The 23,303-nt window shown below is 38.0% G+C and overlaps 1 protein-coding gene across 1 annotated transcript in view; it reads right to left on the bottom strand.

Annotated features, from left to right (window-relative positions):
* Positions 1 to 23,303, bottom strand: part of zfhx3b (zinc finger homeobox 3b) — a 365,216-nt gene that overhangs the window by 240,845 nt on the left and 101,068 nt on the right. The window lies entirely within an intron of this gene.

Genomic DNA, 23,303 nt, shown 5'->3' with positions numbered 1-23,303 from the left:
TCAAAATCAAAAGCTCAAAAGTACAAACACGCACACAGCAATGACAAAATATATATAGATCTATTTGTGCAGGGCTTAGATATCTTAAATATGAAGCACTTGTGTACATGTGTATGAACATCTGCATGTTCATTCTCATGAATCTGCCTGTAGAGTAAGAATTTATCATCTTAAAATGGCCAGATGAGGATGAACACGCACACAAACACACACACTCGACTGGATGAAAATCAGAGCTCGTCAGCAACACATCATGCTACACACAAAAACACATGCTTTGAAATAAAAAAAATCACGCTCTCCTCTCGCTGGTAAAACTGAGCCACTGTTTCAGAGTGTTTATAAGTGCGTGTGTGTGTATGCACTTGTCCTCTGAGTATCTCCGTACAGAGTTTCCAGTCTAGAGGAGAGCAGATGCAGCACAGCACACCGTGTGGTTTGGAAGCAGAATTATTTCCTTTCTACATCTCACATATGTAGCATATGTTTGCAATATTACAGTACAGCTGGTGTTAACATCTAATAGAGAAATTAACTTGATTCTGCTTCTGCATATTCCTTGATAGTTAAAAACACTTTAATTTTACACATTTTGTACATTTGCTTTTGCACTTAGCATGAGGTGAATGTGAAGTCACGCAAAGGTGTATCTCGTCGAGGTGCGTGTTAATATGTTCAGAGGGTGTTCGCGAGCATTCAGTCCTCCAGCCAGACTGGGTGCTGCTTATTTCTCCATCACAGCTCAAATGGGCTCCCACACTGGAATAAATCACTGTCGCCACGAAAATGCAGTGACAGCCATGATAGATGGCTAAAATGTGTGTGTTGATGTCTTTAGTGTTGGCAACAATTTGGTAAATCTCGCCTTTTCCTGTTTCTCACAGCATTGCGTGTGGGGTGCGAGGCATCTGAACGTTGACACGAACCTTGAGAAAGGGCCCGTACTGTGACCACCTCTATGACATCAGCACAACACAACACTGCTAAAGTCAATTTCAACATCTTTCAGTCAAAAAGTCATGTGTATGTGTGTACAAGTTACAATTACTAATGTAAATAATATGATAAACATTCAGAATAAGGTAATGATAATCATGAAAAATTCAAATCAAAACTTGTTTACAAAAAAACATTCATAAGCCTGTAGTTGATGCTAAGCGGAATTCATGTTCAAGGGTTATTTTGTGCAATAAAGCCCTTTTTGTTATTTTGCATTGGAATGTTGCAATTACAACGCCAGGTGCGTTCAAGTCACTTTGGTTGGAGCAAGACGATCACGTACCTTTTCTACATAAATTTCAACAGGATTTTTGAACTCTACAATTACAAAATTATGAATAACGAATGCACATTGAGTGTTTTTATTTTTATGTGTCTTTTTTATGTTTATTAATTTATTCATTATACATTTTAATGTAAATATACACTACTTTAGTATTTTGTGCATGCAACTTTGATTTGAGTTTTATTGTAAATGTGAAAAAAAAATTGTAATTACAATTACAATTACATTTTACAATTACTAGCAAATTTAACATTACTACAGACGCTGAATCCGTTACGTCCCACATGTTTTCTCACTGACACGCCCCCAACTCAGAAACTCAGAGATTAAAAAAAATATATATTTAGTTTCACTTTGTGACGTTCATATATACGATTTTTCCAGGCATGACTTGAGTGCACCAAAAGTGTTTCTCAATGATGGGGGCGGAGGGGGGGTGGGTTCACCCACACGTGCGTTCGGGTCACGAGTGCAGTGACCCCCGTGTGTAGTATGTCAGCACGGTGTACGTAAGTCTTGCGTACGGCGCGGTTGTCCATCACGCAGACGCATCACTACGACTCAAATGGTGACAAAGCGACTTATTATATTTTTGCTGAAACCCCCCTCCCACACAACCCCCCACCCCAAATCTTTTTATCTGACCGGTGATCCAGCCCACCCAGTGCCTAAATATAGACCATGACACCCCCGTCACACAGCAATCGAGACACATGAACACCCGTTTCCGATTCAATCAGATCTATAACGCGAGGCGTTTTTGGCTTTCGCACACATAGAACCTGCGACATGGCACCTGTGAACTCGCAGACAGTAGTCAAGGCAGTTGGCCTGCTCCTGAATCCAGAGCCCCCCAACAAGCCGGCGCTCACACCTGGCAGGATCAAACAAGCGTGCACTCCCCACAAACTCACTTACAATCAATACTTTCAGCCAACACCACGCAGCAGTCCCAGCTCCACCGCACACACACATACACACACACAGGGAGAGAGAGTGGAACAGCACTCCAAAGAGCAGAAAGCAGTGTACTGACCTTTCTGTCTCTCTTTTTTTGCCTCCTTCCTTTCTTTCTTGCCCTCCTTGACGTCCAATCCACACTTGTCTTCTGGCTGCTGGTGCTGGGGCTACAGTAGTAGAGGAACGGTAGTGTGTGAGTGAGAGAGAGTGAGTGATCCTGCTCAACCTGACTAGAGCGGGCGCATTAGTGTGATTTCACACCCAGGCTGCAGCCCTGCCTACTGTCCTGATGGGGTTCCTGAATGTGCTGCTTATTTAGAGAGCCGGCGCGCTGTACCTGGGCTTGCAGGCAGGCTGCTTAAAGCAAGAGCCAACATCTAGAGTGCATAATACCCCCACTCTCTCCCTCTCTCCGTGTCTCTCTCTCTCTCTTTTTCTCCCTCCCGCACACACACATACACAAACACTAGTACGCTCTCCTAGTCGCTGGCTGGCTGGAGAGGTAGACGCCGGCTCGGGCGTTCACGCAACCGTGGTGCGCCGAGATCTCCGTACCTTCGGCGGAGCTGGTAGCCGGTGCGAAAGCGCACAAAGCGGAGCTTTCTTTTCTTTCTAAGTGTTTAGAAGACAATTTCGACAAGGGATTGCACCCAATCTACTAGGATGATCCAGATGGATGAGTTATAATATGCTTTCCAGTCTCTTGCTCTTTTTGTCTGTCTGATTCTAGTTGTTTTAGCCTATTATCGAGCTGCCACATGTTTCTGCTGGGGGAATGCCTCGCGCTTTCGGATTCGGTCCCTCGGCCGCTCGTCTCGGTGGGACGCGTGCAGGGGGGCGGACGGGTGCGCTAAATTGTGACTCAGGCTGAATGTGTATTAGTCAAATTTATTATTTATTGCCAAGCCGCATTCAGTTTCCCCCCTCCGCACACGCAGATAGATGGAAAAGGGGGGTGGAGAATCAGAGCTAGAGTTTGCAGGGGGGGGTGCGGGGTCAAGGGTGCGAGGATTTTATTGTGGGTGGGGGGTTTGAGATATAGCCAGTGGTCATGATTTGGTGAGCGAGGCCTAGAGGGAGGTGAAAAGAATATATAAGATATTAATTTAATTTATTTATTTATTCAGCCAGTCCGCATGCCTTATCAGGCCGGTGTCTCTTAATGACATCACTGGCAGCTTCTCCAAGCTGTCCAAAATCACCCTGCCTCTCATTTTTCTTCAAAATGACTTCAATTCATTGTGTGTGTGTGTGTGTGTGTGTGTGTGTGTGCGCGCATGTGTGTGCACGTGAGTGTGTTACTGCCTATATCTAAAATTGAGAATAATGCTATCCAATGGGTCCACACTTTCATGCAAGATAGCCTGAGATCCAAAAGCTGAAAGTATAAAACAAACAGTACAGAAAAATAAATAATAAATAACGCCAATAAATATATGTACTCATAAGAATGAATGTTATTAATTAAAAACATTATGCTTTTTGAGCTGTCCTATAACTTCACTAGTGATTTTTGGAAATTTTGGACTCTAGAGCAAAAATTCAATACAGCATTTCCTAACTCTGTTCCTGGAGGTAAACCAAAAGTACAGCATTTTCCAGATTATAAGTCACTTTGATCATCTGAAACGTGGTGTGACTTTTATTCCATAGCAAATTATATAATGCAGTTAACATTTAGACTTGTGCCAAACATGAGACATACGCCAAAGTTTACTTGTATAGTGCATTTCCCTCACACTAGTTTCAGAGTGACTTTAAATAAATTTGTTTAGGCTTGCCATTTATAATAAAAGTTGTTTGTAAAAAAAAAAAAAAAAGGCACTACATTTTTTATAAAATACTTATATTTTTCATTTTTGTTGTGAAGAGATTAGATTTAGTCAGATCTGAAGGATAATTGGGGTGTGAGGGAAGCAAACTATGTTTTTACTGGTAATTTACATTATTTCTAAATGTAATAGAAATTGTAACTTAAACACTGATGCGACTTAGCTATTTATTTTTCAATCCACAATGCAATTTTAAGATGGTACAACTTATTTTATGGAAAATATGGTACACAAACTCTTCCTAATCAAACAAATCTTCATCAACTCATACAGCTCATTAGTATAGACTTTAAGACATGAATTTGGATAGGTGAGATAAGGGAGACATTTTAAATGTTTACTGTCGGTGTGCTTATATCTATACTGTATATATAAGCACTTAAATTACAAAAGTGTGGGCGGCTGTTTACTGATTACGAAATATTGCAAGACCAATCTGAATGGTCAAAACCTTGGAAATGTGTGCGTAAAATACAGAACAAAAGAGTGTTTGAGTCTTTGTACTAGGCATTACGGTTTAAACCAGCTTATCTCAAACTGGCACTCAAGGTTTACTTTAGATATCAGGTTGTGACCCAAAGTTGTACCAAAATGTATTATGGAAAAGTCAACAAAAATGTACATTATTATACAATGTATTGTTTTCAAGGAAAAGTTTGCATTAGGTAAAGTTGCATTAGGTAAACCACCAGTTTAAGCTATTCTTACCAAATTAGGCCACCGGACTCTATAGACTTCAGGCCAAAAACAGCAGTTCAAAATCACACACTGAACCAATGATTCACATTTCATTCAAGCATGGACATAACCACATGCCCGTACTTCAAAATCCAGACATCAGACGTCATACCAACCACCGGCACACCTCACATAACAAAGCTTATTCAAGTTAAAACATAGTTTATATATAGGAACCCGCTTCCCAAACCATCGGAACGACTCATTCTGGAGAAGTTCAGAAAGCTATTGTGTGCGGGTAAGATGAGGGTGCAGAGGAAATAGTCACGGCCATTTCAGCACAACCATTAAGGCTTAGAACAGGTACTATTACAACTCAATCATTCTAATACACTCATAATCATCCAAATTTTTATACATCAGTTTTAAAAGCCAAGCTTAAAAAAAAAATCATTCCCCTTGCAGAGACAACTTAAGTGAGTGAAAGAAAGAAAGAAAGAAAGAAAGAAAGAAAGAAAGAAAGAAAGAAAGAAAGATTTTTCCAAGAATGACAAGGTGCAGGAAAGAGAGACAGAAAGACAGAGTGGGGAGAAGGTGATGGAGGATATTCGTGAATCCCTCAGTAGTCCTGTCATCTTCAGCATTTTACAAGCCCACAGAGATATGGATTGGCTAAAATTAACACGAAGGATAATTAATATTAATAAGGGTGCCCGTGTTGGCAGGGACTTTTAAATGGGTTAAGTACAACTGGCCGAGCTGACGAGGTGGGGGGGTAGACCTGTTAACGCTCATTCTCAATTAGCTTTCTCTGAGGACAGCTCGTCTAGCACACTATAAATGACTAACCAACCCTCCCTCCACACAATTACCTGCTCCAAACCTCAACCGGTCCAAAAATCACACTCACACAGACCCGGCAAAACACTTAACATGACACAACTCCAGTCGGTGTCTCTGTGTCTCCACCTGTCTCGGCTCTTTCTGTCTCTGCTTCTGTTCTTTCCTGCTGTTTTTGAACTTTCAATTCTCCTGAACAGCATTATGATTATATATTATTAATATTTCTGAATTATTACTCATTTTCTCTCTAAAAATGGAGTGCTTTAATTCACATTTGAAGTACTCATCAAGGCGGTGTGGCGAAATGAATGTGGACGGATACATTATATTTGCAAAAATGCAAAGAGCACATAAAATATATATGGAAATAATAAAATATTAAGTATTAATTTCAAAAAGATAATTTGCTCAGGCCAAAATTGCCTTTTCATTAATCCCACCTTAGGTTTTTTCACCTCTTTTTAACTAAAGACCTAAAACTTCCACAGAGTTATTAAAAATACTCTCTTTTCTTTTAAAAATATTCTATTGTCTTTTAAAAAAAATGTGAAAATCTGAATATGGGGGCTGTTTGAATATAAGGGCTAAATCGGTTTGATTTAGTGGTTATGAGCCTAAACTAATTACAAATTACAACAATTACAATAGTAGACACAAAGGTGTAAATCAGTCTGGGATCATGCCGTTTATCTAAACAGTGATGTTGTGCTTTTGGAAAACTCAGTTTCCCATGACCATCCTCATACTCTGCCCATGCTCAGTAGTGGCGTCCATTCATAACATCACAGCCATTTTAAACGGCAGACTGGTGGCTGGTGACAGTGCTTGTGTGATGGTGTCAGTTCAGGTCTAAGGCAAAGACACGATACGTGAAGGGAGACTCACTACGTAACTGTGTGTAGGTTGTGATACAGAATGACACAATAGTCCAGCCAATGAGAACACACACATACACCACACTGACTGTGAACGAATGACTCATGTGCCTTACTGTGACCCCATTAGGACAGTAAGGTTATGGGTCACAGAGTGAAGTATTTTCTGACATAGATACAGGGAGAGAAAGACATATGAGACAGAGAGATTATACACAGTGCAGGACTCTCAGCCTTTCACATTAGTCAAGTTTAGAGGTTCATGCAAGAATCATTCGTTTGAACCGATTCAACATTTGAACTCACAAATCAGTCACAAATTGGACTAGAAGAAGCCTTCCATGTCAATAACTCATAGTAATTAATAAAGCATAAAAACATTTTAAAATAAAAAGCAAAATATTAAAATATAAGACCGGTATTTAAAATGCATATAAAGAGTTCAGGTGCAAAAGCCTCTAAGTGCCGTTTGAAATTTTCTACTAAAATGAGCATTTTTATCAGGCTCCTATGTATATGTTCAGTAATTTAATTTAAATGCCAATGAATAGGTCTTTTTTTCATTGCCATTAATGTGAAATAACTGAAAATTAACTTTCAAAGAAAAGGTCTTCCCATTTTTTTCCCCATATTTAAATGCAATAAGATCTCCTAGACAGAAATGGCAATAAATGGAAAGAAAATAAAGTCCTAAGGTCATTGCACACTGAGTCTGAAATTATCGTCCGAAATTTTTGCACGTTAAAAAATAAATATGACCTCACGTTATGTCAATCACATTTACACACCGCCTCTGAAACTTTCGTCCATCATAAAAAAGCCTTTTGATAGGAAAGGATGACGAATACGAAACCACAATGCAAATATTACAAAAACTTTTTTAAACTTTCAAAAATTTAAATTACTAGAACTTAAGTTGAAGCTGAGTTACTAAACTTATTAAAACTAAGACAGAAATAAAAAATAAGCTAAAAAACTACTTTAAACAAATTAAGTAAAACACAATAAATGCACAAACAAAAATCACTAAAACATACAACTAAAATATAAAAATAATAAAGCAATTATACACCAGTGATTCTTCAAATTCAAATTATTTCAAATTCTTCCAAGAACAAATTATCTATGCAATGTTAATGATATTAATTTTATAGCTCTACTCTGTATCAGATGTCTATGTATTAGATGTTTCTCTTAAAATTCCTTAGGAGACATACAAATAAATAATAAAGTCTACACATAACTAAGAAGCCAATGCTTCCTGAGCTATGAAAGACCAACCTCTGTGCAATACAATTTTGAACCAGTTAATAAAACAAACAGGACGAGCAAATAATTAAAATGAACAGTCCAAAAGAACCGATTCACAGAGTCAAGCCATCAGTATGTCACAGGGACCCCAATGGCTTTCTGAAGATCTTTCCATTGTCTGGTGTGATGAACTTGAGGTTCAAGCTTTCAAGCCCAGGGGTGTGTCTGTCTAATCCTGACCCCCTGCAGCCCCTCGTTCCCCCGCCCCGCGCACACGCTCCAGCTGACGCCTGCCCTGATGACCAGCACTTCACCGCACCACTGAATAAAACACCCCGTAATGAGACAGGCCACAAAATGGCTCCTCCACCAGCACATATAGCTGGTGCTGGATGAGTGAGACAGGAGAGAGAAAGAGAGAGAGACAGAGGGGGGCAGAGTGGAGAACAAAAAACTGAAAAACAGCAAAAAGGTCACATCTCTGCTTTCAATACTTCCTCTTTTCAATCATTTCCTCTCTTCCATACGGGTTTTCCTGTGCATTTCACTTTCACACCTTCTATTTTCCTCCGCAGTCATTTTATTCTTCCCTCTCTCCACTCTGCACGAAAATACTTATTATTGAGGAGACAAAGGAAGGGAATGTAGGAAAGAGACAGGTGGCTGTGTCTGAGGGATGAGAGAATCACAGGAGTGAAATCCAGTCTTCCCTCTTCATTGAGCATAAGGTGGAAAAATGGCTGCATTCGGTTTTCTTCTACATTTGAGATGGCAAAACACGGAAGACAGAGCAATCTCTGTTGCATCTGAGTGTTATTTTATTTATTTCTTTTTTCTCTCAGAAGACCTCAAATCCCCTAAGAGAAGCAGTGTCCACTCCTTCCCATCCATCCAGTCTCACTTATGTCATTTTCTTACATTGTTTCAGGCCCTGTTATGCACAGTATGCTCCAAATGCATCTCAACTGCTTTATTTTTATTTTCATAATAGCAAACATCAGCTTAAAGAATATAAATGCACCGGTTTGGTTCTCGCTCGGACTCAAGGGACACGTGGTCCTGGATAAATCTGTAAATCATTCCATCTGGAAAATGAACGGTGAGTTTTGGACTTCATTGGGTCTGGTTTCGGACAAACGCGCAGTGAGGGACCGCCAGGGTCCCCGTCGGGGAGGACGTGGTGGACAGGATTTTACTTGGCTGAAAACACGCAAATGAAGCAGGGTGCACTGACCTCTGCTCTCTCTACAGACTAAAATTTAAACAAACAAGCAACAAAATTATTCTTAATGCCTTGTAATGCATTACACGATCACACTAATAATTGTATAATGCATTCAATGCATGTGCAATCTGCAAATTTTATAATGCATTTTAATTTTGTTTACAATTATTTATGAAAGCAATGCATTATACACAAAGGCTTCACATAAAATGTCACAACATTTTTTTCCCAAACCTAAGAAAAAATGCTTAAAGGTCCATATGCATGCAACAACAGGATACATGACAGATTCAAAATCATCAACCCTAAGAGGGATGCTAGATGCTATTATCCATGTGATAACTGTTGTGCACAATTTGGAGCATTTAAGTCATTAGCTGCTGTTTTCCACAGCAATTCACACACTTCAGGCTTTTCTGTCTGGGTCACGGGTTCAAGAGTTCATTATGACATGCATGATCACCCACACACACACACACATACACACACAAACAGCATCACTCCTAATTCATTTCTGAGCCATACACAATCACATATAACGCTGCAAATAACTTGTTTTTGAACTGGAACGTGAGACAAACAAATTTTAAGTTTAACGAAATGACAGGCAATTAAAGCCAGCTTAACCTTGGGCCACCATGCTTAATTAGAGTGATTTGAGTGGTGTGGTCAAACATTCTCAAGAAGAGGAAGTGACACAAATATGTGTCATTCTTCTCACAGATCAGAATTAAAATATCAGCATCCTATTACACTAAACAGCCCCCTGAGCTCTCTCTCAAACCACAGAAAAAGGACATTAAACTCATGCAATCATACAGCTAATCAATTATGCATGGATTGGGCTATATTTTCTTTGCGGGTGTTAAGTACAAAACGTTAAGGTTTTTTTTTGTTTTTTTAAACAGAAACCATTAAAAGTCTGGACACATCTACTAATTCTCTTTTACTATTTTACACATTTTATAATAATTATATGCAACCCTGGACCACAAAACCAGTCATAAGGGTCAATATTTTTTTTTTAATTGAGTTTTATACATTATCTGAATAAATAAGCTTTCTATTTACGTAAGGAATCTGAGGGTGCAAAAAAATCTAAATATTGAGAAAATCGCCTTTGAAGTTAATAAAGGCGATTAAAATAAATAAAATTACATTTTGATATAATTACGGTAAGAAATTTACAAAATATCTTCATGGAACATGATCTTTACTTAATATCCTAATGATTTTTTTTGCATTAATGAAAAATAAATCATTTTGACCCACACAATGCATTTTTGGCTATTGCTACAAGAATACCCATGTTACTTAAAACTGGTTTAAGACTGGTCCAGGGTCACATATAATCCTTAAAAACATGAAATGAATATGAATACGGAATTATGGGAATTTTGTAGCGAACTAAAAAAAATATTTTCATTTTTTCAGTCTGCACTCTTTATTTTTTTTATTTTTTTTTTATATCACAATTAACACAAATAACACAAAGTTTATTGGAGCACATGTTTTAAAGCTAATCCTAGCCCCTTTTTTTATTTTATTTTTTTTTAGTGTCCTTAAAAAGAAAATTAGTTTAGCAATTGAAAAAGAAATTTTAACAAACCGCTTATTTTTTAAATATTTTAGAAAGCCATGTCATGTGGTGCGACAATTCAAATAGAAATCATAGATATACACTGCATTATACCCTAAAACTTCTTTAAAAACTATATTAAGCCAGAAACGGAATGCAAATAACATTTCATGCATAGGCACATTTAACAATTGTCTACAAGAATGAGCACAAATCTGTAGTTCAAATGGCCTTAAGAATATTAGTAACATAAATTCCATTAAAGTGTGTTCAAATTTCAAAATGTTTTCCAAATGTGGAGCTTGCATTAAAATCATAAATGCACCTCTTTTTTCTATTACACACTACATATGTTTTATATACTATCACTGAACTGAACAATGAGAAGGACAGACATAGAGAGAGAATAAAAACCCAATATTACAGCCCAAAAAAAAGTGTGGAACTTCACTAGTGGGATTCTTCACACTGTTCTCTGGTGATAATCTGTCATTTGCGTGGAGGCACGTTTGGACTTGAGAGGCTACTGACATATGTTGAAGAGTGTGAGTGTGTGAGAGAGGAGAGGCGGTCATACCGGCCGGAGGACTATTGACCTGAGCGGCCAGGGGTCGGCCTGTGTTACCGCTCAATCCCAGAGGTCCGTGTCACAGCCTGATAATGACCTCTGTCTATAGCTGATGGAAATGGACAGGTATCGGCAGGCCCACTGACGACCATCAATGAGGTACCAACAAGTGCCAAATCTGTTAATAACAGGTGACCCATTGGCCTCGTGACACAACTAGACCCTCGACTACAAGTGACCATGAGTGTGAGAAAGTAAATATGCTGGAACTCGCACAAATGAGCGTAGAAATAGGTGTGACAAGGACAAAAAAAAAAAACAGGTCTTCCTGAAATCCATGTGGTCACACAAGCATTAGTAGCCACAGCACACACACTTTCAGCGAGCCTTTGTGTCTGGTTCTTAGTAACTTAACGGACACTTCCTATAATGTTAACCAATGGGCCTCCTCTAAGATTACATGCAACTTAATCCACCCTCACACACTAATTTGTTTTTCTTCTTGTCCTTTTTTTCCTCTAGCTGGGTGTAACTGAGCCCTTGAATATATACAAATTTAATAGAGCAAATAGAATCATTATCAAATTCAAATCAATACAAATCTAGCCCCAGCGCCCTTAAAAGGCAGCAATGTTGAAATACAACACTCTCTACACCCCCCTCTTGCCTCGTACATCTGACGATCATGTCAGACATGGACAAGCAGACAGGCACATTACAGCTAATCAAGCTGGCACAAAAAAAGCCTTTATTAATGTACAGGAGTAGTACTTTGATCAGTGGCAAAATCCCAAAGCCACAGCGACGACACCGCACTATATAGGGTGCAGCCAATTACCTTACGGCAAGTACACAGCATTACTGTAAGAAAGCAATATGCTGTCTTTTTTTTTTTCTTCTTCTTCTTCTTCTTCTTTTTTTTTTGAAATAGATGAAATGAGAAGGAGGTCCTGAGTTAGACAAGGTTTGGTTAGTCGAAAGTGAGTTCCTGGCTTTTCACAACTATGTTTTTTCACAGTCGCCTAATTTTTGTTGATTTACTGAAAAACATTCTTGGTAAACAATTGTTGACATCTGCAAATATAGACAGACTAGTCGCAGCCTGCAATTTTGTGTACAGTGTGTCATAAGGGTGATTGATGCGTTCAGACACAAAAGACAGCATATTGCTGGAGCACTTTTTGATGTTAACAATCTTTTTATGTGACAAAATGACAACATTTATACACTGGTGAATTACAGGAGGGGAAGCCATTTGCATTATCCTTTGAGTACATTTTGGGGGGAAAAAATAGCTTCTTATGCTGCACGGATGTTTGTTATGCGGTTTGATTTCTGATGATTTTGTTTAATGCAATAATGTTGCATTTAATGTTTTGCTACTTCTTACTTAGGCATTCATGCACATAATGTCCCCAAAATTATTTTCAAAACAGTTTCCCTTTCATTTTTTATCCAAAATCTATTAACTTTACAGAATCACATATGTATTTATAATACAACTCAGGGACAGGTTCAAGACTTCTGACACCTGTCAAAAAGTAAGTCTATAACATAGCACCCTACACACAATATGCCTTCATAACTTATTTTTTCATAATTTAGCAGATGTGTGTAGCTTGTCAGCTGCAAAACTAAACAGGATAAGTGAAAACAGAATAAGCTGACAAATAAAAGATACTCTTCACATTGTACAGATATTATTGAAGCATGTCGATAATATTTGCATGTTTAGTTGACATTTTAATTGAAATTTCCATTAAACATACGTGTTCCTCAAGTGAAGAAGGATGACTGATAAGTGAGATACACGATTTTGTTAACAAAACTGAAGCACAAAATAACTTTTTTTCCTCACAAACGCCTTTATCCCTTCCCTGTATGAAATATACCTTCTGAGGTAATGGTAATGCCAACCGGCTACATTTAGCTACACTTCACGTGTCTCATAAAAATAAAACCAAGAGGTCTAAAGTTGCTTTAACGACTGTGGGACTAAAGAGAAATGCTGTTATACTCCGTTTTGTTTGTCACCCGAGTTTCAATTTTAAAACCAAATAGTTAAGTGCTGTAAAAATATTGTGTTTGCTAATTTGACTGAACCTAAAGCTTGTTTTATTTACATCAGTTCGAGCATTGGTTTGATGAAAACAAACACTCACGTGAGGACTGCGGGAATCCAAACTTCTGTATGCCAACGTAAATCCATTTGGGCGGAGTAACGTTAAAGTTTGCGTAAGTGCATTGAACAACGCGATGCATTTATACTTCGTCGAGGTGCGTCTTGTAGGCCTACAGTATATGCGTCTGGAAGCACCTGCTGGAGAAATCATCCGTCCCTCTTGATGAGAGCATTCATACGTGGTCTTTTTTTTCGTGTACCCTTTATGTCACTCCATTTTGCCAAATAAATAATAATAATAATAATAATAATAATAATTTATATATATATATATATATATATATGAATGTCGACCTGTGTTAAATATTTTATTGTATGCATTATTTTAATGAAAATATAAGATTTGTATCATTTTTGGATGATAAATAACCAGGCTGTTCATGTTACAACATCTCAGAATGTCATTTACATCAGTGTATTCATGATATTATTCTTAATTAAATAATTTGTTGCCTATAACAAAATAGTGACAGGAAATTGTTAGCATAAAGAGCTCATAATGAAAAATAATAAAGGCAATTTCACAGGAGAAAATCTCAGACTAGAACTATCCACATCAAAAACCTATTAAAGACCTCTATATTTTGAACTGTGAACCCATACAGAAAACTTTCAAATGTCCAGGTCTTTATAATTCCCTCTCTGCTCTGGATTTCCAGTGAGTCTGGACAGAACATGTGTGCAGTAGCCTTGACCTTCTCTGTGACAATGCTTGGCTGAAAGCTGGGGGTCAGAGGTCAAGTCTAGCCGGGGCAAGGGACCGCACTCACCCATACAAATGCATAGAAGCATCTGCTGTGCACACTTACCATTTCTCTGGCTCACACACACAAACAGATGTCTCTTTTAAATCTGTGCAGTCTTCCCAAAGTCAAGTGCACGTTTTGAAAGAGATCTTAAATAATATTATCAGTATCACAGATAAAATTTAATCATTTTGAGAAACAGAAAGATATAGCCTCACTAAAATCAAACTTCTCTTGCAAAAAAAGTGCAAATACAAGCTTGCATTAATAAAACTAAAGAGTACAGATTGTTTCAAAGCTCACGCTTGAGTAAAACAGAGAAAACAAATATTTGAGGGATCTTACAAATAATATTTGAGCACATTATAAATTGCATTAGGCTTAACAAAAACATGAGCTTGTGTGCTGTGAGCTCAGAGATGAGACGCTGTGACTGGAAACGAAATCACAGTAATAGTGAGAAGGTGAGAATGGTCACAGAAGAGCCTAAAATTCACTTTCTCTCATTCTGCCTCTTTCTCACTCGCTCAAGATTGAAAGGAGCTTTAGAAGCACTAGAAAGATGGTTTTCTAGGGTTAAGTTGCAATAAATAAAAAAAAAAAAAAATAGACATCACGTGTCAGTAGGAAGTTATTTCACATATTTAATAATACAGCCCATAAATGTGTATAAAATTGCATTTTGCATGTTGTTTGTGCTAAAAATTAAGTGCACTAAAAATGTTGTAGAAATAATTTTCACAGAAATTTAAATTTCACTCAAATTTAGCAATGAAGTGGCAAAGTAGTACATTGAATTAAATATGAAAATTTTAAGCAGAAAGTGTAAAATATGATTTTCTTGCATAACGTTCTTCAACTTTGAAAAAAAAAGAATTATTACAATGTAGACACTTCTAGTTTTAGTGTTAATCACTGTGGTCGAGTAGGTATTTCAAGACTTTATATTATCTTTATTAATGCTAGGTAAAATTACAGTTCTAGTTTTTAATCTTCATTCAGTGTCTGTATTATTATTTTTGTGTGTTAAACTTTAAAATGTATATGACTTGGTCCAATTACATTTCTATTCTGTGTCTCTCAGGATCAGAAGATTCTTTTTCCATTTTTTTCTATCTATGATGGATCCAACTCATTTTTACTTCAGCACTACAATTTAACATTACATTTGAAAGGAATCTATATGTAAGGTCAATAGCAAAATAAGTTCTACATCCTCTTTCTTTCTTTCTTTCTTTCTCCTTACTTTTCCTCTCTCCCATCTCCTTCCCCACATGCATTTAACATTTCCCTCTGCCTAATGTGCTGGTGATGTGGGTCCGATGAGGGCCTGCTGGGGGCAGGACTGCATAGGTGTGTGTGCCCATAAATGTCATCAATCTCCCAGCATGCTCCATCCCTGTCATCTGAAAGACATTTAAGCCTGCTCCACGTACCATTAAAGAAGTCCCCTCCACTGCCCAACCACATTTCACACTGGAAATAATACTTTCCCTGAGTGATGGGCTGACTGTTTAGGAGGAAACGAAGAAGAGAGTGAATATGTAGTTTGAGTTTTTTCTTTCTTTCTTTCTCTCATGCACTGCATTCACTTAGGCCTTGTAAAACAAAAGAACGTCTTTTTGATAGCGTACATTTATTTTCAAATCTCAAGCACCAACCTGAAGCTGTAATTGTACGCTTCATTTGCATTTAGAGATATTTATGTTGAGTTTCAAGGGTGAGCTGCAATAATCTACAAAAGACATCAAGCAAAATCACAGAATAAGCACTATTAACCTCACGCACACCCCTCAGTTTCCTCACTCCTTTTCCTAAAACCTCTCCGAACAGAAGATGTTTTTCACAGGGCGCAGCCGAAATCCCGAGAGTGCGATCCAGTCTTGCACAGTGGCTTCACTTTAGAGCATCTAATAGACAGAGTCATTCTCATTCCCCTTCAATTCACACCTAAAAGACTGAGCTGCCCTTCCAAGCCTTAATTATATACTCCCAAATCACTGTTTAAATGTAACCTTCTCTTCTGTTCCTCCCGGCCAGAGAGAGGGGTACAAATGAAGAACATTGCTCCTGAGGTAAATTCATATATCACCCAGCGGCCAAACCGAAGCTTGAGGGGGGGTGGGGGCAACGCAATGGATTTATTATGTATATGGGAAGCAGGCATATGGTTTAAAGAGCAGGCTGCTTGGTCAGCAGCGTGCAAACTAGAAATGCAGGCAGATAGAGAACACACGGGATTATGGATCTCTCCTTGCATGTAACTGAGCAAGGTCTATTGAGCAAAATTGAATTATTTTACTTTCTCCCCAACCAAAACCATCTCTGCTTTATGGTATTTCCTCTCCTCTCGAGAATACGGTGCCCTTTCTTGACACAATCATAGAGCTATGAAACAAATGCTGACATCCATGATTTAGAAACTTTAGATATTTTTTCGAACACTTTTTTAGTAGCAGATAAGAAGTGTAAGCAATATTCAGAACTGTTCACAAACAACACACTACTAATGTAATTTCAAATCAGTGGTGTCTGGTGGACAAGGCCTCTCTTGGTTATTTTAGACCAGTGAAATTTCATGTCTCATGTTTACATGAGTTTCAGGTCATAAGCTTATGGAAAACCACTTACTTTACATCATTAACATGAAAACAAGAATATCTTACTTTGCATCTTAAACAAGCAAACAATACTAAAACACTTACTTCACGCTATCAGCAAGCAAACTGTTATGTTTACTCTGCATATTAAAAAAGAAAACAATACTAAAATACTAAAATATTTACTTTATCAACTATAAAATTTACATTACTCTTGATGTTACTACACTATCAACAAGAAAGCAATACTGTAATATGTAATTTATACTATCACCAAGAAAACATTTACTTTACATTATCAACAAGCAAACAGTACTACATTTACTTTACACTATCAACAATAAAGTAATATTAGAATATTTACTTTACACTATCAACAAGAAAACACTAGTAAATTTACCTTACATCATCAATCAGACAACAATAGTAAAATATTTACTTTACAATATCAGCAAGATGGAAACACTTTAATATTTTCTTTATGAACAAGAAAACAATATTATATTTACTTTACATCATCAACCAGCAAACAATACTGATTTTACTTTACACTATCACCACTATCAACAAATAATACTATAATATTCAATTTACATTATATTTATACTACAATATTTACTTGACACAAGTGGAGTGGTCACTAAAAACCATCTCTCTCTCATAGATCATTATATCAAGTCATTTCAAGTAATTTTACTTTGATTTGGTGAAAAATACAGTAGTGTTGTTTTACTGAATGGATGAGTTGTTTAGTTTATTATTAGTCAGTCTATTTCCACCAGTGAGATGTGAAATAATTGATCACAACAATGTGGAGGCAGTGCCTCTCTTGTAACTTTTTTCCATTTTTGTGCTGTTTTCCCCTCCACATTCATGCTTTTGAGGACCTTCATAAGACTACAAAGAGCTCAGAAGAATTAAAGCTTTGTATATAATTTGATATCATGTTTTTGTGTTTCATTTATGTACAGTTTTACTCTGATGTTTTTTTCGGCTCCATAAGGAAAACATTCCTATTTCAAATGTAGCAGCAAAAAATGGACCAGCATCTCAAGAAAAAAAATAAATAAAAATTGTCGCTGAATAGACAGCAGATATTGTAAACTCATGTGGAACATACACCACAAACTGTAATCTTCCTCTGGAGCAGCATTGAGACCAGGCAGATATTTCGGTATAGGACGGCACCGGCATCACATTATACGTCTCCATTGCATGCTCGCGTCACGTGACTGGAGTGCAGGCGCCGCAGCCCCGGCAGACCAGCGGGTGGGAGATGACTGGCCGCCATTTTGTGTGAGTACCTGCCTCATTTGTTTACCTGCAGATAGTGTGCGAGGCCCCCTGTCTAATAATTTGTCTGGGGGTCTGGCGGTGTTGTTATTGAGGCAGTAAATTTGGGATATAGAGGTGCGGCAGGCAAGATGGACAAATGTAACGGGGTGGTCGGCGGCGAGCGAATGAATCAGGGGTTATCACAAGCGTGTAGAAGCTGTGAAAACACCCCACCCCACACCCAACGCCTCGGTCCAATTCTGACTTCATGTGTCTTATGGTCCTTCCTATCTCCCCTAAGCTGATACTGTGTTTCAGAGCTCCTACCAGGGCCCCTCTCCTCTTGTCCTCTCGTCTCCCCGCGAGGCCAGACGTGCGAGCCGCATATGGTGTGCTGAAATTGCTGTCTGTGAGAGCATGCCTCTGCCTGTCCAGACTTCATCAGAGGGATTAAAGGAAGAGGGGGGAGAAATCAAAATATAATGATGATAGCAGGGCTAGGGTACCGCCTCTCCTCTCTCTCGATGGCCCGCTGCAGTGTGTGCTAGGGAAATGCTGCTGGCAGAACCATCCAGGGCTCGACAATAAGGACTGCCCGATGGCCTGGAGCCAGCGTGAAAGACGTTTGGGACAGCTGACGGAATTGTTACAGCTCCAGCACTGCAGCGTATGAAAATGTGTCGTGCATGTGTTTTTAAGTTTTGCTAATTTAACTTTTCAAGCGATTTAAAAACATTCAAATGCATAAACACATGAAAGAGAGCTCAATTCTGTACTTGTGCACTTTCTGGGTGATATTTTTTTGTGAACTTACACACGAAGCACACCTCTCAGAGAGCAAGCGAGTACCAAAATGAGCTCTTTTTTTGCAGCTTGTTGTGCTTAAATGGTCCAATACACACACAATTATGTCAAAACGCCTCTAAGATGCATCTAAGTAAGTATGTAAACACAGTCAGTTAACTGAAAATTGAGTGTTTACTGTTGTCCTTTTGCATTATTGACACACTATTTCCTATTTAATACTGCAAAGCTGCTTTGACACAATCTGTATTGTTAATAGCGCTACATAAATAAAGGAACAAAATATATACATATGTCTTATCCCTTAAATGTACACCTCGGGTCACTTCACTCACTATCCTCTGCCTCCTTCATTTTTTTAAGCTTGATATCAACTTTCTTAGTATTCCTCAATCTATTCATTATAAACCATAAAACAACAAAAAATAAAATAAAATATAAAAGAATATCTGTTTTCTGATTTATTTTTGTAAAAAGTGTATAGGGCCACTAGAGACCCGAGGTGTGTAATAGTGTAAGTTAATTTTTGCATGCGCAAAAATATGTAAATATCTAACTCAATAGGCGCAATACACCTTTATTGACAAGGTGGCACTGTTTGATGGACAATAATGTTGTGATGTTTCACTCATAATTATCGCAGGCGTAAAACAAAAGAATATCATCAGCAAAATTTTAACTGTTTTGAATGGCTTTACTGCAGAGCAATTACTGTATACAATAAAATATAAATGTCACTGTTATTTGATGGTGTATGTGATGAATAAGCTGCCAAAAATCAAAATATTGACTTTGAAGTCAATGAAAAAAATAGTTTTGAGAATATGGTTGAGATCGTGAGTATGAGCCAGATGCTGAATGTACTGTGGAAGTGCGCTCTGAGAATGACGGCCATCATAAAATCATCTGCTTAAACTCAACCCTTCTAAGCTTCAAAATGTAACGAAATATGCTTTATTTTATTCTTCTATAATTGTTCTTAAAATATCAAGAGAGTTTGTTGCTATTGCCGATGTGAGAGATCCATCTCTGCTGGATATATAGGTCCGGGTCGCTAAAGATCTGAATATGTAATACCGATTGGCAAAAATCAGTGTGAATCAGTGAACAAGGTGGCATTTACATGAAAGCCTTTTCAAATAATGGTAAGCGTTTTTTGTCCGTTCATTTAGGCCCAGTCCACACGTACACGGACAGAGTTTCGCCTCATCCACATGAAAATGCAAAAACACGTAAGAAGTACTGTTAAAAGCATGCCAAACTAACAGGTGGCGATGCAACCCTTACCGTAAAGCCATGTTGGCCAGTCAGAAACCTGAAAAAAGTGCACACTCCAACGTCACAAGTGTTTGTGTGTGGATGAACAGCCAAACTGCATAAAAAAAGCTGCAGTTTTGAAAATACCCATGTTCGGGCCTTACACAACAACACCTTTGGAGATTTGAAAACGGGTTTCAAAGTGCAAGTTTTTGAAAACAACACCACTATAATTTCCGTGTAAATTACAAAACGCCAATTTGTGAAAATGGTGATGTCATGCATATTACTTATTCACATAGTGTTTAACTTTACAAAGTTACATCGCCAACTACTGGCCTGGCATGTATAATACAGCATTTTAAGTGAATGGGAATTCTTTTAACAGCGTTGTCATATGTACGTGAAAAACCCAAAGGAAAAACGTTTCCATTTTTTGCACATCATAGTCATGTAAACGTGCCCTTAAAATGACAGCCTAGTACCTGCTGCTGTCTAGATCCTTAATGTTACTCAAACAAGAAAAAAAGGAAAGAAAATTACTCACTGCTTTGACTTAATAACTTCCGTAGTTTTAATAAGGCTTGATCTATGTTTTTACAGTTTTACTTTTGATTATTAGTATTTCACACTTGAATACTACCATTAGAGCTACGTAAAAATGGTTTATTTTCATTTGTATCTTTGTTCTGTTGTATTTTAATAACCTTTTAATACTTACCTTTTAATAATGCTTGACATTTTTATTAGTTTGGCTAATAGATTTTGCTGTAGTATCGAAACTTGTACTGGAAAATATTGGCTTTCTAACAAAACAATGGAAACTGTAACTATTACTAAATCCTTAGCGTTGAGTCCTGTCTACTGTATTTACTCCAAACAAACATGAAATCAGTTCAAAGGAGTGCAAGTGCTCTGATTCACTAGAAAAGGGCTTCTCAATTAAGTACAACTCTCTTCCGTGCATGACTTACTCGAGTTGTTTGACCTCAGATGTTTTATTTAAAAGACAAGCAACAAGCACCGACATTGAGTCAGGTGAGATGGGTTGTTGCATTGTCGGAGACTGAAATGGCAAGTCGGACACAAAGCCTTGATGAGGCTAATACATAATCGCATGTGCTTTCATCTTAGCCCCTTGTGAGGCTGATCAAGGGACAAAATGATTATTGAGGCCCAAGCACTGTTATTATGAGACACACAGTTATTGCAGTCATCATCGTAATTGGCTTCAAATGCACAAGGTACACAACACAACTAAGGGTGCACAACATCCTCTCCTTTTATCTTCCAAGATGCTGCACATGAATGCATGGTTTATATAAGATCGAATTAGCAACAAATGAATGTAATGTGAATCAACAATGCACGCTGATGTTAGGTACAAGATGAATAAATTTCATGAAACAAACTAGTCTAATGTAAATATACAAGAATGACTTCCAATTTACAAACTGCATCCATTATATTGCATTAGCTTATGGTATGCGGTGTTATTGTGCACGTAAGTAACGAATTTAAATCGGAATGCTGCAATTGAATTTTATTTAAATCATATAGTTGGATGTATGGATGTCATCAAAGCCAATAAGAGATATGACCATGCTATGAAATGCGACAAGACAAAAACTCTACGCATATGTGTTTTTATTTAAGTTATAAAAAAGCTGGTGAAGTGACATCTGTTTATCAAAAAAGGAGGGTAAACAGACTCATTTGTCTCTGTACATTGCACACAAATGTGGCAAAGCAGCCATACAGTTCCGGCCAAATAAACAGCAATAAATCGAGTTTTATTCTGGGATTTGCCAAACACCAGCCTTGCTCCTACATTTGAGACAACAAAAATGCAATCTTGACATCTTGCCCCGGCAGCAGATAATATTTGCTGTTCTGAGACCCATTTTCTTTTGTTGCAGGTTTCTCTAAGCCCAAGACACTTGAAATTTAAACCCAGTTCAAGAAATATTATTTGCCACAGGGCGAGGTAAATCTCTTGGCAAGCCCTTTCAAAGGGTTGGCCTGGATTTGTTTACTATTTATCTTATTTAAAAGCGAGGTTCAGTTTTACTTTTCAAAGGCGCGTTGGCTGCTGTGATCTCCCAGGTCAACAGAATGATGAATGCCCTTTTTCTCCATTTGAAGAGAAAAAGCGAAATAATAAGAGGATCATTACAGAGAGAAGCCAGCCGCACCTCCGGCCCTCCCCTATGAACAACTTCAGCCTCCAACACAAAACACATGCATGATAACGTCTGCAACTTCCCACTTGCTGTACGCACAATTCTCACAATCAAAGCAATGGTCATTTGAACACAGCTGCATATAACCATGGAGAATATAAATTATTGTTTTTAATAATAAAACTGCCATTTACTGACTTGAATGCATCTTTTATTTATTTGCAGCTTTATTTTATATGCTGGAAGTCGTATTCATTTTAACCTGTGTTTTAAATAACTACAATACAACACACAAAGTAATAAGTCAACGTGAATGTGTTCTATTAATGTAAGTTTTTGAGTCAAGCTTCTTCTGTGAAAGCAAAATTTCATGTTTTAGATCTGATGCACATCTGACGTCTGGTCTAACGTCACGGCAGACAAGCTCACCTGCGTCTCCAGACTGACACCCACTGCTTTTCCTACATTTTTTCCCCTGGGATTCAGATGGAAGGTACGTTGGAACTTTATTTAAATTAATATATAATATATTAGCAACATTTGATTTTATGTTTCTGTGGTTTATACTAATTTTGTAGACTGGTAGTAATTTTATTTAACTCACTTTTAGTGATTAACTAGTTAGGATTTATCCATGCATGAATGATCTAGAACTGAGAACCCTGAATAAAATAAATCAACTGCAAATGCTGAAAATATTGCAAGATATAAAACTGTCTTGAAAAGGAAATGGAAAAGGAAAGAAAAAATAATAATCCGAGGAGCAGCCGGCAGAGGCATCCGGTGCATATGGACACACACACAGACTCACACACACAGGTGTGGCGGTGTGTTTCAGGTTAAAAGAGGAAGTGTGAAGCCCAGAGCTGAGTGACCCTCTCACTGGCTGTGTTCACAGACGGGGTCAATGGCACCGGAGCCATTCTAAATGGCCAGGTTCCTGGAGCACACCCGGGAGGAGGACAGGCCAGGCTCTAGAGGAAACAGTAGAGATGCTCCATTAAGAGAGCCTGCAGCTAGACAGCGCCTGAGGGGAGAGCTGTACTGACCCACTGGTGAAGGCTGGGATCACAAACCTCCACACACACACACTAAAAAAAAAGGAAGCAAAGCTAGACTCCTGCAAAAGCACAGCTGACCGGCACTCGGCCCGTGAGAAA

Source organism: Labeo rohita, chromosome 7 (assembly GCF_022985175.1).
Source record: "Labeo rohita strain BAU-BD-2019 chromosome 7, IGBB_LRoh.1.0, whole genome shotgun sequence".
NCBI classification, from domain to species: domain Eukaryota; kingdom Metazoa; phylum Chordata; class Actinopteri; order Cypriniformes; family Cyprinidae; genus Labeo; species Labeo rohita.
Note: the sequence above shows the minus strand (reverse complement) of the source record. Positions and strands in the feature narration are given on the sequence as shown.